The sequence below is a fragment of the Canis lupus genome, chromosome X, assembly GCF_003254725.2.
Source record: "Canis lupus dingo isolate Sandy chromosome X, ASM325472v2, whole genome shotgun sequence".
In the NCBI taxonomy this organism is placed as follows: domain Eukaryota; kingdom Metazoa; phylum Chordata; class Mammalia; order Carnivora; family Canidae; genus Canis; species Canis lupus.
In genome coordinates this window covers 35,047,519-35,065,446 of record NC_064281.1, presented here as the reverse complement: position 1 = coordinate 35,065,446, position 17,928 = coordinate 35,047,519, and the positions used below count along the sequence as shown (strand labels likewise).

At 41.4% G+C, this 17,928-nt stretch overlaps 1 long non-coding RNA gene across 1 annotated transcript in view; it reads left to right on the top strand.

Annotated features, from left to right (window-relative positions):
* LOC112673288 (uncharacterized) overlaps nt 1–14,922 on the top strand; it is a 38,063-nt gene extending 23,141 nt beyond the window's left edge. The window contains exons 2-5 of the long non-coding RNA XR_003144720.3: nt 3,259–3,427; nt 11,832–11,918; nt 12,606–12,658; nt 14,094–14,922. This is a non-coding gene — a long non-coding RNA (uncharacterized LOC112673288). The remainder of the gene's footprint in view (nt 1–3,258; nt 3,428–11,831; nt 11,919–12,605; nt 12,659–14,093) is intronic.
* The last annotated feature ends 3,006 nt before the right edge of the window (nt 14,923–17,928 follow it).

The following is a 17,928-nucleotide window of genomic DNA, read 5'->3' as shown; positions in this document are numbered from 1 at the left end:
TAAGACAGTAGAGAGCTTCTTGGAGGAATGTTAGACTTACCTACATTTCCTTCTGCCGTTGTTTCCCACATTAATCACAAGTTTTTTTGCCTATGATATTAAGCAAGAAGTGACACAATGTGGCATCTAATATCAGAAAAGGATGCCCTGGCCCATGACCTTGAAAGATGCTGTGGTTTCAATATGCAAGTATCGGAGAAGGAGTGGTTCTGGCAGGTAGCAAAAACTGTAAGGTGCAGCATGGAGAAAGCCTGTCAGGTTAAACATTAACTGTTTAATTTAACCAAAGAGATTATATAGGGGAGAGGCACATAGGGCTAAAAATTTCAATTAGGGACATTTTTATTGAGAATGTTAAATAAAAGAACACATCAACTGACAGGAAATGGGGAGCCATTGAAGGTGTTTGAGCTTTGTAAAGTGCACAAATGGAAGACAAACTTTTTGGGAGAAAATGTCCTACTGTTTACACAGTTTCCAATTTCCATTTTCTTTTTGGGAGTAACTGAAGGAGAAAATAGGAGATGGATTGAAGGCAGTGATCCCAGGAGTTTCTTAGGTAGCAGACCTATACCAGGAAAAACTTGCCCAACTCAAAACTGGAATCAGAACACTCCCCAGATACTCAGTTTTGAACTTTCAGAATCCACTATGCTTACAAAAGCCACTCTCAATTGATGGAATGGAATCTGGATCTCTTCATTCAACTTCAGAAAACTTTTGACTCTCAAATTTGCATTCTTTCAGAGGCAAGAATTTGCACAAATGTGCCTTTATTTTTTTTTCAGATTTTTATTTATTTAAGTAATCTCTGCATCCAATATAGGGCTTGAACTACTGATGAACTCAGGACCCTGAGATTGAGTCACATGCTCTTCGGATTGAGCCAGGCAGGTGACCCAGCACAAAAGTGACTTTAAAGAAATCTGGGGAGGCCTAGGTGGCTCAGTGGTTGAGTGTCTGCCTTCGGCCCAGGGCATGATCCTGGGGTCCCGGGATGGAGTCTCACATTGGGCTTTCTGCATGGAGCCTGCTCTCTCCGCCTATGTCTCTGCCTCTCTCTCTCTGTGTCTCTCATGAATAAATAAATAAAATCTTTAAAAAAGAAAGAAATCTAAAAAAAATCTGAAAGGGGGAAGGATAGTTTTCCATTAGGAATGTGAAATTATTAGATTACCAAAATTGTCTAAAGCAGCTAATTTTCAAAGCATCAACTCTGAAATGACTAGCTTGAAAAAAAATCAATAAGAATTTAATCATTTTTTAAAAATTCATTTTTAAGCATGATGGAGTCATTTCTCTTTACATCAACTAAAATTTTCTTCTTTGTCCATCTTGCTGCATATCCTGAAATAGATTCTAAACCAAAGGCCCTGAAAGAGTTTGTCTAAATAAACCTTTAGGAGCACAATCAGCTAAAAGTGGAGCAGAACTCCACGCCATTTCACCCAGCCTAAAGACACAGGAAATGGGATGAATTTTTCTGTTCTTGAAAGAGTTCTAGAACGTTCTTATTTCTTTTAATTTGAAGAAGAACAAAGATATTATAGACAGGAACATAAAATCCCTCCTCTTTCTCCTCCCTGCAAGAAAACCTCAGTCTCTTTCATACTCTGTGTCTTGAGAAATAACATCCCTTTTTGAGCTAGGGATGAATATTTTAGCCTGTAAATCTAAAGCCCTCCTTTCCTCTCTGGTCTCCAAGAGGCATCACTGCTCCTTAGAGCCTAGGAATTCAGCAAAATAAACACTGTAGGAAGCTTTCTCTTTGTTTCATAGATTGAGAGATTGAACCTGGTGAAGGGCGTATGTACTCAAGGTTATATTTTGAATCGTCAGTAGTTCTGCCTCCTATTTGTAGCCCTCCTGATTCAATCTTTAGTGTTCAGTAAATAATCGGTGATATACGTGTGGTTAACTTTTTCTTTTTCTTCAAAGCATTTAGAGGTGGCTATGTGTTACTCCTCTAAAGAAGCCTCCTCCTCCGCCTTCATCACACACCCCTCTCCTCCCAGGCCAAATAGCCAAGACTCCTGTCATTCTTTGCCCTGAGGGAAGGATTCTCAGAGAAGAACTAGGAAACAAAGATGTCAAATTTGTGGCCTTTGAGTTTTATTTTTTAAAAAAGATTTTATTTATTTATTCATGAGAGACACACAGAGAGGCAGAGACATAGGCATAGGGAGATGCAGGATCCCTGCGGGGAGCCCGATGTGGGACTTGATCCCAGGACCCTGGGATCACACCCTGAGCCAAAGGCAGATGCTCAACCATTGAGCCACCCAGGTTCCTGGCTCTTGAGTTTTAAAAGGAGATATCCAGATACAAGATTCGAAAGAAGACACAGTTTAGTTTGTTTCCCTAATTCTGCCCCTCAGCCCCATTAATTCCAGCAGTAAGTTCTGAGTGATCCCAGAGGCAGCATTAAAATGGCTTGGTCCCTGCAAATCAGCCATCAGGGAGTCCTGTGGAGGCTACGATTGTGCCATACCCCTAGACCATGCAGCCCCCACTCAATTAAAATTAAGACTTTCTTTTCAAGGGTGCCTGGCTGTTTCAGTTGGAAGAGTGTGAGACTCTTGATCTCTGAGTCATAAGTTTGAGCCCCATGATGGGTGTAGGGATTACTTATATTAAAAAAAAACAACAAAAAAAAAGAATTCATTTTCAAAAGATACCATAAACAGAATGGAAAAGTGGGTGTAAACAGTACAGTACTGTACAGTAGAGAAATTTGGCAAACACTACCTCAGCCAGGTGATCAAAGCCAACATCAGTAGTGACAAACCATGTCTGATAGTGTGTACTCTTGATATGTGATGAGAACGGCACTTTACTTCTATGGCCTACCTCAACAAACCCATAACCCCAGTCTAATCATGAGGAAAACATCAGACAAATCCCCATTGAGGGACATCCTACAAAATATTTGATGACAAGTATGTAGAGGTGGCTTTTAGGCAAACAGGTTTGAGCAATGGAATGTAGAAAGGGCCCACAGCAGCCCCCGGACTGAAGACAGGACCAACAGGTGCCCCACCTCAAGATACCCATAGGCCCTAACTGACCAATAGGCTACTTACAACCAGGCACAATTACCAGAAAAGGGTGAATTCCATGCATTGCCATACCTCCTCATCTTCCCCCTTGAAAAACAGCCTCTACCCGCTGCCTCATTGCAGTCTCTCCTCTGCTGTCTCACCCACAGCTCCCTTGCAGTGTATTCAATAAACTTTTGTCTCCTTTGTTCTGCCTCAGGTGAAGCCTGTACCATCAGCTTCCACCCAGTCATCACCCCACTTGTGGGCGCCCTCACCCGATCGGACAGACACCACAAAGATACCACAAAGTACTCCTCAAAACTCTCAAGTTCATAAAAAACAAGAAAAGTCTGAAAAACTGTCACAGCCAAGAGTAGCTTAAGGAGGTATGACAACTAAACATAATTGTTCATTCCTGCATGGGATCCTGCAACAGAAAAAGGAAATCTGAATAGAGTATAGGTTCTACTTAATAACATATCAATATTGGTTCATCATTGTGATGAATATGCTGTGTTTTTTAAAGGTTTTATTTATTTTTTAAGATTTTATTTATTTATTCATGAGAGACACACACACACACAGAGAGGCAGAGACACAACACAGGCAAAGGGAGAAGCAGGCTCCATGCAGAGAGCCCGATGTGGGACTCGATCCTGGGTCTCCAGGATCATGTCCTGGGTTGAAGGCAGCGCTAAACCGCTGAGCCACCCAGGCTGCCCCAAATATGCTGTATTAATGTAAGATGTTAATAGAGAAAACTGAGTGTGAGGTATATGGGAACTCTCTCTATATTTTTTCAATTTTCCTCTAAATCTAAAACTGTTCTAAAAACTAAAGTCATAAAAAGTCATAAAGTAGGGATGCCTGAGTGGCTCAGTGGCTGAGTGTCTGCCTTTGGCTCAGATCGTGATCCTTGAGTCCTGGGATTGAGTCCTGAATAGGGCTCTCTGTAGGGAGCCTGCTTCTCCCTCTGCCTATGTCTCTGTCTCTCTGTGTCTCTCATGAATAAATAAATAAAATCTCTAAGAAAAAACCCATAAAGTAAATGAAAATACAAGGTAAAAACTGGAAAGATAAAAGATATGTTGTATCCAGACTATATAAATTATTCCTAAAAATTAATAAGAAAAAGTCTGATAGAAAAATGGGCAACAGATGTGAACAGATGCTTTACAGAAGAGGAAATACGAAAGTCCAGTAAATAGATAAAAAGACACTCAACCTCATTAATAGTTAGAGAAATGCAAATTTGAAGCCACGGGATACCACAACACACCACCAGATTGACAAATGTTAAAAGGGCTGACCATGCCAAGTGTAGGCAAGGATGTGAGTCAACTGAAACTCTCATAACATGCTGGTAGGAGCATAAATTGGTGCAATGATTTTTTTTAAAACATTGCCTAATCTATTGAAGATATACATTCTCTATGACCTAGCAGCTTTATTCCTTGGAATAAATATGAGTATGTACTTACATGTGTCAGAATACATGCACATAATGTTCATATCATTCATTTACTCACTGGGGTGCCTGGGTGGCTTAGTCAGTTGAGAGCCTGACTTTGATTTCAGCTCAGGTCATGATCTCAGGGTCATGAGATCAAGCTCCGCATAGGGCTCCCTGCTCAGCAGGCAGTCTGTTTCTCCCTCTCTCTCTGCCTCTCACCTTTGCTCATGCTCTCTCTCACACTCTGCTCTCTCTCAAATAAATAAATAAAATCTTTTTAAAAAATTAAAAAATCTTTAAGAAGAAAAGAGAATATTCATTTGCTCACTAGTCATAATAGCCAAAAACTGGAAGTAATTTAAATGTTCGTTAACGATAGAATGGATAATAAATTGTGGTATATTTTTTTTTTAATTTTTATTTATTTATGATAGTCACACACAGAGAGAGAGAGAGAGAGGCAGAGACATAGGCCGAGGGAGAAGCAGGCTCCATGCACCGGGAGCCCGACATGGGATTCGATCCCGGGTCTCCAGGATCGTGCCCTGGGCCAAAGGCAGGCGCCAAACCGCTGCGCCACCCAGGGATCCCTAAATTGTGGTATATTCCATACAATGGGATGCTATACCACAATAAAAATTAAGAAATGTAAATAATAAATATTATATGTCATATATATTACACAGAAATAGAAATAAGAAATGAGAAATGTGATTCCATTTATATAAAGTTTCAAAGCAGACAAAAAGAAAGTATATTGGTTTTTTAAAACGATTTTATTTATTTATTTATTTGAGAGAGAATGAGAGAGAGCACAAGCAGGGGGAAGGGCAGAGGGAGAGAGAGAAGCAGACTGCAGACTCCCTGCTGGACAGGGAGCCTGATGTGGGGCTCCATCCTAAGACCCTGAGATATGGCCTGAGTCAAAGCAGACTTTTAACCGACTGAGCCACCCAGGCACCCAGAAAGTATGTTGTTTAGGTATGTAGCATAGGCATTCAAAGTATATAGAAAAATAAGGAAGTGATTATCATAAAAATCCAATAGTGGTTACCTATGGGGGTAGTAGAGAAGGGGATGAGACTAAAAGGGACATGTAAGGAGTGCTTGTGTGGCTCAGTCTGTTAAGGATCGGACTCTTGATTTTGGCTCAGGTCATGATCTCAGGGTCTGGGCTCCATGCTCAGTGTGGAGTCGGCTTGAGATTCTCTCTTCTTCTGCCCCTCTCCCTGCTTAAACTAAATAAATAAATAAGTAAGTAAATAAATAGATAGATAGATAGATAGATAGATAGATAAATCTTTTTTTGAAAAAAGAGGGACATGCACAAGAATTTGGTAATGCTGGCCATTTCTTAATGACCTAGATGGTGGTTGTTACATTAGTGCTTATTTCATAATCATCCATATTCTGAACGTTGATGTTACATGTTTGTGTGCTATCTTTTACAATTAAAAGGTTTTAAAAATCAGTTTGCTTTTTTGGATCTTGAGAAGATGTATCTTTCTTTGACTTGATAGGAATTATTTGTGTGTGATTTCAATGCATGTTTGGAGAATCTTGTATTTACAAAACATGTCTTCGGTGAGTGTGGAAGTTTCCAAAGAAAGGCCAGAGTTAGGTTGGCAGGTTAATGAGTGTTTTCTAAGACATCTTAAAGGTGGGATCTATCATGGGAATTTATCACAGCCTGAGAACCCCAGCTCTGTCAGTGTCTCAGAGTGGATCTGACTCCATGACATGGACCTAAAACAATAAACTCAAAAGATCTTCATGTTGAAAATAGCATTTTGTTCACTTACAATGAGATATAAGTATGTGGTAGTCTACATATTCATGTCAACCTGGTCAGTGTATTCTCTCCCAAAAATGCAAGTGACACAGGAATCCTAGTTATTCAAAATCAACTTGGTGAGTATACAATCAGAGCAAATATTTCATGCATGGCACTCTGTTGTACCCATCTCCACAGCTAGAATGTACTTCCTGGGCAGGCTGGATATGTGTGTCAGACTGACAGGACACTGTAATAAGCCACTTTGGGGTGATGGCACAGACCATACCTCTCCATCCATGAGAGCTTCCCACCCCCTTCCATGGTCCCTACCATGTTTGTTTTCCTGATTAAACCCTGGCTGAGACACAGCAATCTTATTTCCAAGCTTTCAGGAGCACTTCCTCTCATTGAGCCACTGGATACTGACTACAGTGACTTTGGATAGTTCTCTTCAACTCTCCTGAAAAACCTAATCAAAAGCACTGGATCCTCTGAATCTATGATGATAGAAGTCAGAATATTCATTATCTCTGAGGGTGAGGGAGGTAGACTGAGAAAGGGCCCAGGGGAATTTTCTGGGGTGACAGAAATGTTCTATATCTTGATCTGGATGGTGGTTATATGAAGGATACACATAGATGAAAATACAACAAGCTGTTCACTTGAAATTCATGCATTTTTACATGCAAATTACACCTAACATATCTTTAGCGTATTCTCAGTTTGCACCTAGTGGATGATCATATTTAAACCAACATGAATAGAAGCCATTGTTCATTTAGTTTGTTCATTCACTCACTCATTCACTCCTGTATCCAACGTTGTGCCTTTACAATGTGCTCTGTGAACTCTGGGTTCTGCTAACTTGGAGCTGAACTTTGGGGAAATAAGCTGAGAATTTGTGTCCCATTTGGGGACAACGGGAAAATACTTCCTTTCATGTGGTTCACCTCCATGTTACCAGGGACCCATGTTCACAGAGTACATTGTAAACACAACATTAGACGTATGAATGAATGAATGAATAAGTGAACAAATTAACTATTGATGGCTTCTATTTATCTATGAAGAATGAAATGGGGGGAATCTTCTGCTAATGAAGTGATCACAATAAGTTCAACTTCCAGATAATTACAAAGGCAAAAACAGGGCAAGACTGGGGGGCCTGGTTGGCTCAGTCAGTGGAACATGTGACTCAATCTCTAGGTCCTGAGTTCAAGCTCCACCTTGGGGGTAGAGATTACTTAAAAAAAAAAAAAAAACCCAAAACCCAACAAACAAAAAATAGGGCAAGACCGTGCCTCATTCACAAGTGTTTTCAAGATCTTTTCTGGAGCTCCCAGGAGCTGGTAGGGATGCTTGATCACCTGAACAGACCTTTGGTCCTCTATTTTTCCTATCACCTCCCCCCTTCTGTCTTTTCTGCCTTTCCTATCCCACTTTGGAGTCATGAGCCACCCCTCCTCACTCTCTCTTAGCCACACCCTGATTCTCTTTCCTCTCTGTCTTCTCTTCAACCTATTGGACAAAACCTTGATCTTGGAACCATGTGGCTGCCTACCTTCTCTTCCTATCATGGGCTGCGACCGCTGCTGCTGTGGAAATTCCTCTATCCCTAGGATTGGCTCTCAGCTGAGCCCTGACCATCCTTTCCCCTGACCTAGTCACTGCCTCTTCCCTTCCTCCCCAACCTCTACAGCTATTTAAAGCTTCCAGCAATGTCTTTAAGCCCCTATCCGCCCTCCAATCCCTTGGGAGACCACACTCCTAGCTCCAGCCAGCTGTTGGGCATCCATCGTCCTGACCATAAGGGGAAAGAGTCTAGACTGAGAAGCGTGAATTGGTCATTACCGATCCATTACCAGCATCAGGAAACCACGTGCTCTCTGTCTCCTCTCATCACCTCTAGCAGCTACTTCCCCTTCTTTATGAATGCAATGACTTATGAATGAAAAATCTCCAGTCTCCAGATACCTTCCCTCAGCCTCCAGAGGGCCCCACCAAGAACCCTGCACACAGAAGCCTGCAGGGTGCCTTGTGCTGATCCACTCTCAGTCATTAGTGAGATTAGTGAGAGCAGAGAGGGGAACATCTGAGCCTGGCTCTGCACTGTTGTATGTGTGCTTATACTTGGCTCTAAAAAAGCAAAACAAAACAAAAACTTTAAAAAAGGCATTTTTCAACTGCCTGTTGGGCAAGTTACTTTGCCTTTCAGGACTCAGCTTCCTCAGCTGTAAAATAAGGACAATAGTGGTGTCAGCTCCATACATCAGGTGAGGATTAAAGTTAACACATGCTGAGCACTTAGAAGAACCAAAAGGTAGGAAGAATATCAGGAACGAGACAGAAAAACATTTTCTCTCATTTTCTTTTTTTTTTTTTTAAAGATTTTATTTATTTGTTCATGAGAGACACACAGAGAGAGAGGCAGAGACATACATGGAGGGAGAAACAGGCTCCCTGCGGGGAGCCCAATGTGGGACTTGATCCCAGGACCCCGGGATCACACCCTAAGCCAAAGGCAGATGCTCAACCATTGACCCACCTAGGTGTCCCTCTCATTTTCTTTTTTTTTTTTTTTTTTATTTTTTTTATTTTTTTAAAGATTTTATTTATTTATTCATGATAGTCACAGAGAGAGAGAGAGGCTCAGATACACAGGCAGAGGGAGAAGCAGGCTCCGTGCACCGGGAGCCCGACGTGGGATTCGATCCCGGGTCTCCAGGATCGCGCCCTGGGCCAAAGGCAGGCGCCAAACCGCTGCGCCACCCAGGGATCCCTCTCATTTTCTTTTAAAGCTACGAGATCTCTTTCTGTCCTGCTCTTCTCTGAGTGTTTGAGTCCTTCTGCTGTCCTCTGCAGCCTGGGACATAAGGTAGAAAATGAAATTGAAGTGTCTAGTGTCCCCAAGCTAGGAGATTTGGCGTCAGTGTTCACATTCCAAATTTCTGGAAAAGAGAAACAGAGAACTCCCAGGAGGTCGGGTGACCTCCAGGGGTCCTGCCACTGCGAATATGTGTGGATGCTCTTTGTGAAGCAAATGGATTGTAAAGACTTCCTCTTCTAGGCTGAGGGAGTGGTAGGTTCTCTCAAAGGGGATGTAGTAAGGGTGGCTGGGTGGCTCAGTCAGTTAAACATCTGTCTTTGGCTCAGGTCATGATCTTGGGGTCCTGGGATGGAGCCCCATGTTGGGATCCCTGCTCAGAGGGGAGTCGGCTTCTCTTTCTGCCTCTACCCCATCCCCTGATCATTCTCTCTCTCACTCTTTCTCTTAAATAAATAAAAAGCTTTAAAATTAAAAGGAAGAATGTAGTAGTTATCTATTACACTCCACAAGTAACCCCAAAACTCAGTGGCATCAAACAATACTCATTTATTATTCATCAGGGATTCTGTGGGTCAGGCATTTGGGAGCAGCTCAGCTGGGTGGTACTGACTTAGGTTGTCTCACACCATTGCAGTCAAATGGTGGCCAGAGGTGGTATCATGTCAAAGGTTTCTATGTTTGCCTGTCTGGCACCTGGGCTGGGAAGACTCAAACAGCTGGGGGCTGGAACAGCTGGGGCATACAGGGCATCTCTCTATTTCTCCATGGTCTCCCCACATGGACATTTCAGCATGGCAGCATCAGGGTAACCGTTGTCCTATATGGGGACTCGGGACTCCAATGGCTCAAGCACATGTCCCAAGGAGAGAAAGCCAGATGGAAGCCCTATCACCTTCTAGGATCTAGCCTCAGAAGGTCACTGAACATCACGTCTTTGCTCACTTGCTTGGGCAAGGCAGAAAGATCTGCCAGGTGTAAGGAGAGGGAACAAAGATGACCTCCTCCCATCCCACCCCTGCTGCCTGTCACTGGAGGCCTACTGATGTCACATCGGATGAAGAGCCCATGGGTTGGGATATTTATTGGCCTGGCCATCTTCAGAAAACACAATCTGCCACATGGGGTTTGCATACAGATGAGGAGACAATGGTTGTCACATCTAATATAATACCATCTAATGTCTTCTACCCAAGAATGTATTATAAACATTTCTCCACATAATTATTCTTCTGCAACATCCTTTTAGAAGAAGTGTGCATTTTTAAAATTCATGTAATCAATTACATAGTCATTGTAAAAAATTCAAAATACAGAAACGCATAAAGAAAAAAGTAGCTTCTTCTCTTCCCACTAATCATACTTCCTGGGATAATGATAAGTTCCCTATCTTCTCTGTGCTGAGCACAGAGCCCAATGTGGAGCTTAATCTCATGACCCTGAGATCATGACCTGAGCAGAAACCAAGAGTCAGACACTTAACTGACTGTACCTCCGAGGGGCTCTCTCTCTATCTTTTAAATATTTTATTTTTTTAAGTAATCTGTACACCCAACATGGGGCTCAAGCTGACAACCCCGAGATCAAGAGTTGCATGCTCTACCAATTGAGCCAGCCAAGTGTCCCTGTAATATACTTTAAATATAGTCAGTGTTTTATGAATGTGTTATTTAGTTTAAGCTATGCTTTTCAAAATGTGCTCTCATTGTTGAGTTGAGAAGTATTCAAGGTGTATGGATTGGCCGAACTATTTTATAGACGTTCCTCATACTTACACAAGCAGGGTAGTTGAATCTAGGCAGGCATGCAGCCTTTGCTCAGTGGCACCTTAGGCTTGATCTCTAATGGGGCTTTATCCAACCATGAATTTGGACATTCTACTTGCTTGATACCGCCTATAAGGCCAATGGAATCCTGCTTCTAGAATACTACAGCCTTTGCCTCGAATGAACCTTGAACACAAGGACTGAGCTGGGACTCCTTTGTATACAGAAGAGGTTGTGACACTGTTGCTAGGCCTGCTTGTTAATATATACCTGGCTGATTTGGGCCTGAGACCCACTTTCCTTAAAGCTGGTGGCAAGGGATACCTGGGTGGCTCAGCTGATTAAGTAAGTGTCTGCTGTCGGCTCAGGTCATGGTGCCAGGGTCCTGGGATTGAGCCCTGAGTGGGGCTTCCTGCTTGGTGAGGATCTGCATCTCCCTCTCCCTCTGCTCCCCTACTCCCTGCTCTTGCACTCACCATCTCTCAAGAAATAAATAAAATCTTAAAAGAAAAAAAAAAAAGCTGGTGGCAAAGTGGGGCATAAATAGACCCTACTTGCCTCAGACTAATTGCTGCAACAAGAGAGCCTCATAAGAGTGCCTTGACCAAATTGGCCTTGGTCAGTTCACAGCAGATGTATCATAATTTAATTTTCCAAGCCTGTTTCAACAGACATTAAAAATGTTTCCCATGTTTTGCCTTTACATGAAATGCTCTAGTACCATCCATTTAACAGTATATCTGCACACATCTTTTTAATAATTGTATATTTCATTGTGTGAATGCATCCTAATTTACTGATCGAATCCCCTATTTTTGTATCTTAGGTTTTGTCAGAATCTAGATCTGAATTCAGATCTGGTTGACGGAGGCCCAAGTCTTTCCTGATACTTCTCGACAGAATTTTCGAGAAGATTGAACTTGGGAGTGAAAGTGCCAGGAACTAATTATGGATGTTGCTCTTTTCCTAGTTCCTATGTGGGCATTTCATTCCAGAACCTCAACTGACTTTTCACCTCTCGAAGTCCGCTTGAAATGATTCTCCACCCTCATTACAGGTATGATTTTCTGAACAAACACAAGAAATCCTGTTGTTACAAATCTAATTTTCAAACCCAGGAAGGTGCAAAGCTCAGATTGTCAGTATATGGAGTTAAATATAACCTCATGCACTGAGCAATATATTTAACGTCCTAATTAATAATTCAGAGCATCAAGTGCAGTGTGGAACGATATTATGTCTGTACTGCCTGTTTGTGGGAAAATTTGCTACCTTAACTGCATTACAATCACCTTTCACCCACCAACCAAAAGGCAAACCAGAGACATTTACCAAGAAGTGGCAAGCATATATTAATGACAAAGGGCAGGAGTAGCATTATTCTAATATACCAGTGATAACGCTACTGAATAGGGAAGGGATTTCTTTAAATTCCATTTTTCTGAGACAATGGAGATTTTGATGTGGATTTTTGCCTTCATTATAGTGTTTTATAGTCTGTGTTCCTAAGAACTGGGTCAGATTTTGCATTATGTCTGTAATTTATTTTGGAGTGCCTGATATTTACATTCTCAGGCAAGCAGTATATATAATGCCATGTGAATACTAGAGTTTTTAAGTTAGAGGTTTGTTTTTTTAATTGAAATAACAACTTGCCCCCCTCCTTATTGTACATTCTATACATAGATCAGGGTAACTTAATTTTTTTTTCTAAATGAATTCCCTGTGATTTCCCCTCCTGCAGATTCCGTCTTCCCCGCCCCACACATCTCTTCTCTGTGGCCCCCAGACAGCTAAGTAAGTTCTATCTTTTCTGATCCTCCAGAGTATTTTATCATTCTTTATCTTATACAGCAGGGTGCCTACTTAGTTAGAATTTTAATTTGTTTCTAGGCAAGAGAAGTTGCTTGTTAAAAGCTGTCTGGGTCCTGTTTATAAGTTTATTCAGTACAGTGTTGTTTGTAATTGGAAAAGATGGCAAACAACCCGAGAGCCTACCGATAGAAGACTTGAGGTTAAACAACTTGCAGTACCTTCACACTTTGGAATACTCTGCAAGTGTAATAGGAACAGAAGAATGCCCCCCTGGATTGATTGTAAAGATTATACTGTAAATGGGGGAAAAAAATCAAGGAGCAAAACACTGTGCATCGTATGCTACTGTTGCTGTAAGAAGGAGGGGAAAAATATATATTCATATACATATTAAAACATTTATATATTTTAATATTCATATATATTAAATTATAAATATATATATATATCGGCTTGTACAGACATAAAATATTGCTGGAGGAAGCACCAGAAACTGATGAAATTGGTTGTTTTGGGGGATGATCTGGGTGAGTGAGAGCAGGATGCAGTGGGAGAGAGACTTTCCCACCTACCCTTCGATATCTTTTGAATTTCGAACTATGCAAATGTCTGACCTGTTCAAGACATAAATGTACAACATGGAAGTTAGCTAAACAAAACAAAGGCAAAACTCCACAGGTTGTGGAGGAGGAGGCAGCTGGTCACCTTGGAATGGACTTGTGTCTAAGAAATCCTTAAACCACCTTTCTTAGTTGTGTAAATGTGTGGTGAGAGGTAGCCCAGGGGAGGGGTATAACAAGACCTTCCTTGTGGCTGGATTGTGGCCCACCTCTTCCAGTAGGTCTTGGCCTGCAGAAACTGTCCCAGGGCAGATTTGTGTGGGGCTCAAGAGATTCCCAACATTACAGGGAACTGGCTCCTAGTCCTTCACTTCAGAGACATCTCCCTTCTCTGACGGGTTGCCGGGGTCCGGATGGGCATCTGTTGGCCGGAGAGGGGCATGGGAGCACTTGGGGAAATGCACCAAGAAGGAAGAAGCTCGACTAGGATCAATACCTTTGGTGTTGGCTCTTGTTGGGGAAGGTGGATTCTGCTCAGGTGTGGGGCTGGGCCCTGAAAGCTCCAGGTGTGCTGTGGAAACAAGGGCTGAGTGTTTCAGAGGCAAGTAAAGAGCCAGACACTTGAGATCCCCACAGTGGGGCCCTTGCCTATCCAAGGGCTCCCCAGAGGAAGAGGTTCAGCCTTCCTGGGAGAACCCCTGGGACCTAGACAGGAGCTTGACTAGCAGTAAGTCAGAGTGGTTGGACTGACCAAGATCACTGGTTTCCATCAGCAAGACTCAGGGGCAGCCGGGGCAGCAAGTAAGGAGGGCACCTGTTGGGAGATGGCTCAGACTCTCTGGTTCTTTCTTCTCCAGGTGCTTGGAAGCAGGACCACAATGGAATTGGACTAGCATCTCAGTTCACTAGAAGAGGAACCCCAGGAGAGAAACTGTGTTTTTTATTAATCTGGATATGTGGACCCCTAAGGAGTCAATTTGAATATGTAAATGACTTGAAGGGGAATAGAATCTGTCATCCCAAAATATGTCTCTTTGGCAAAAGAATTACTTTAGGCTTATTATTATTATTATTATTATTATTATTATTATTTTAATAAACAGTAGACAGAAGAAAAGCTTTGACAATCAAGTGAAAGTGACCCTTTTGTAAGAGAAAAGTGCATGTGTAAGGGAACTCTCTATTTGTGAGAGTGTCTTGCTCTCTGTACCAGGATGACTTAGTCTCTAGAAACTGATCAGTGGAGAAGGCAATAACCTAAATCTGCACAATGACCATATTCTTGATTACTGCTCTTTGCCAGATAACTTCCTGTAACTGACCTTCCCTTTCCCTGACATTTTTTTAAGATCTTATTTTTTAAAATATTTTTATTTATTTATTCATGAGAGACACAGAGAGACAGACAGACAGACACAGACAGAGGGAGAAGCAGGCTCCATGCATGAAGCCCAATGTGGGACTCGATCCCGGGACTCCGGGATCATGCTCTGAGCCAAAGGCAGAGCATGAGCCACTCAGGCGTCCCTAAGATGTTATTTTTAAGTAATCTCTACAGTGAAGTTAGAGCTTGAACTCACAACCATGAAATCAAGAGTTGTATGCTCTTCCGACTGAGCCAGCCAAGCACCCCGATCCCGATATCTTCTTTTGTCTTTAGCTGGAGATGGTATTTAAGGTGATGACTTGCACAATTTTGGAGTTATTCAGCTTTCCAAGGTCTCTTCCATGCATATGGTGGTATACATGTTATTAGACATGCTTGTTTTTCTCCTGTTAAACTTTTATTATTATTTATTATCAGCCACGAACCTAGAAGGGTAGAGAGAAAATGATTTTCCTCCCCTACAGACTGAATGATTACTAGGGTGTCATTGTTAATTATTTGGGGAGGGGTATTGGTATTGCTCTTATGTTTACAAGGATTCCTTGTCTTTAAAAGATACATACTGATGTATTCGTGGATAAAAGAACAGGGTGGTTGAGATTTGCTTCAAAAAATCTAGTAAGGGGGCACCTGGCTGGCTCAGTTAGTAGACCATGTGACTCTTGATCTTGGGGTTGTGAGTTCGAGCCCCATATTGAATGCTGAGATTACTTAAAAATAAAATCTTAAAAAACATTTTAAAAAATCCAGTAGGGAGGGGGTGGGGGAAGGAAAAAGTGGATGGGATATAGAGGAACCAAGATTGGCGGTAAATTGATAGTACTAGCTACACTGGGTGGTTGGGTGATGGGTATGTGGGGGGGTTCATTATACTATTCTCTCTTCTTTTGTGTAAGTTTAAACGTGTTAAATTTTAAAAATATATATCTTTTTTAAAGACAAAAGCCACATAAATTTATTTAACCCTAAACTGGTAAAAACTTGCCCTATCAAGTATGGTCTATACTATTTGTTCCCTGGCTAGGTTGAGCTGTTTGATTTCTTTATTCTTATAGTCACCTCCCTGGAATTAAGAACTTGTCTTAAACATCTCTCCATCTCAGCACCCAAATTTTTTTGCTGGGCACATGGAGGCAGCAGAGGACAGTGGTTAAAAGAAAGTACTGGACACATTTACAGCTCACATCTGGGTGCAGCCACTTAGTAACTGGTCAAGGTAGCTTCTCTGTGCCTCAGTGACCTCATCGGTCCTCATCTGGGCAAAAGGAATAAAAAAAAAAAACCCATATACTTGAAAGGCTATTAAAAGGATTAGATAAGATGATACCCATGGTGTCACATAGTCCCTGATCCATAAAAAGACTTGCTGTTTGTTATTATTTATCTTACACACTCAAAGAATATTTACCGAATATGAATGCCTGAATGAATAAAGGTGGGTGAGAGCCAATATTACTACAAAGTCTATAATTTCATAATCTGTCTTATTTTAAAAATGTATTCAATATTTCCTAATGCCCTTAGTTTTAAAGAAAATTGTGAAATTTGTTAAAATTTACTGTCTTTTAAAAAAATCATGTAACATTTAATTTGGGGGTCTCATTTGTAGTAATTGTGGGTGTCCAGAAGAATTCATTCTGAAAACTTTTTAGCATATACATCTTGGTATTCTATAGTCTCAAACTTCAAGGATTTATTTTAAAAAAAGATTTTATTTATTTATTCATGAGAGACACAGGAAGAGACATAGGAAGAGGGAGAAACAGGCTCCCTGTGGGGAGCCCGATACAGGACTCGATCCTAGGACCCTAGGATCATGACCTGAGCCGAAGGCAGATGCTCAATCACTCAATCACTAGCTCAAACAAATTTCTTTCAAGCTATGAGCCACCCAGGTGCCCCTAACTTCAAGGATTTCTTAAAGAGAAATGTAAAGCTTATATTTTCAACGAATTAATTTTTGAGAAGTTTAGATACTTGTTAAACATAACATAGGGATATATTTTTGGCTTATGCTTTGTTAATCAAAAAAGAATTAATTTAAGTAAGAGGCAGCCTTGGAAGGAAGGGGAAATGGGGAGTTACTCATCAATAGGTATAAAGTTTCAGTTACACAAGATGAAGTTCTAGAGATCTGCCGTACAACTATAGCTAACAACACTGTATTGTGCACTTAAAAATCTGTTAAAAGGGTAGATCTCATGTTAAGTATTCTCAACATAATAATAATAATAAAGACTCAACTTTAAAGCTTCCAGGTAGAGGTCTGTCCATTCTTTTTTTTTTTTTTAAAGTAGACTCTATGCCCTAAGTGGGGCTTGAACACCCGACCCCAAGATCAAGAGTCACATGCTCCACTGACTGAGCCAGCCAGGCATCCCAAAGTCTGTCCATTCTTAACTTTTTCAGGAAGCAGTGAGCACCAAAAAGTGTTGAGCTAATGAAAATACTTTCGCAAACATAAGCTTTCTTAGACTTGGCCAAAATGCTGCAGCTAAAGAATGTACAACCTCACAGGGGCTACACCTCTGGTGGAGTCACTGGAGTGGGTCTCAGCATCAGAGCCCCCAGATGAGATGTTCTCAGTTTACCCAGGGAGGATGTGGCTGTTGTGGGCTGAATCATATGAGGTAAAACTTGAAGGAGACCGATGGCTATAACAACCCCAACATGGCTCTCAGTATGGAAGATACACTGGTGCTGGGTGCCCAGTAGACTGGTTTCAGAAACCTGTATTATCTTTCCTAGGACCACCCCCCACCAACATGCACACACAAGCGTGGGACCTAATCCTTTCTGAATGACCATCCTTACTCTGCCTTTGCACGAGGACATTGGCCTTTGAAACAAGGCAGCAGTTTTCAGTGACCTATGGCTGCCTAACAAAATATCTTAGTGATTTAAAATAGCAACAATCGTTTTCTTATTATTCCTCATGGTTCTGGGGGTTCACAGGGCTCAGCAAAAGGGGGGTGAATAGGAGGGTTAGAGTACAAGTATGACTGTAGCTTATAGCCAGGCAAAATCTCTATGTTGTTACAAAGTGTTCAGAATAGGCAAATCTATAGAGACAGAAATTAGGTTAGGGCTTGCTGGGGACTGAGGGGACAGGGGAACAAGGAGTGACCGGGTCATGGGTTTTTTTTGAGGGGGGATGGTGATGAAACTGTTTCAGAATTGGATAGCAGTGATGTTGCACAACTTTGTAAATATTAAAAAACCCACTTAATTGTATACTTTAAAAGAATAAATTGCATGGTACGTGAATTATATATTTTTTTAGAAAGCATTTGGCTATCTTCTTG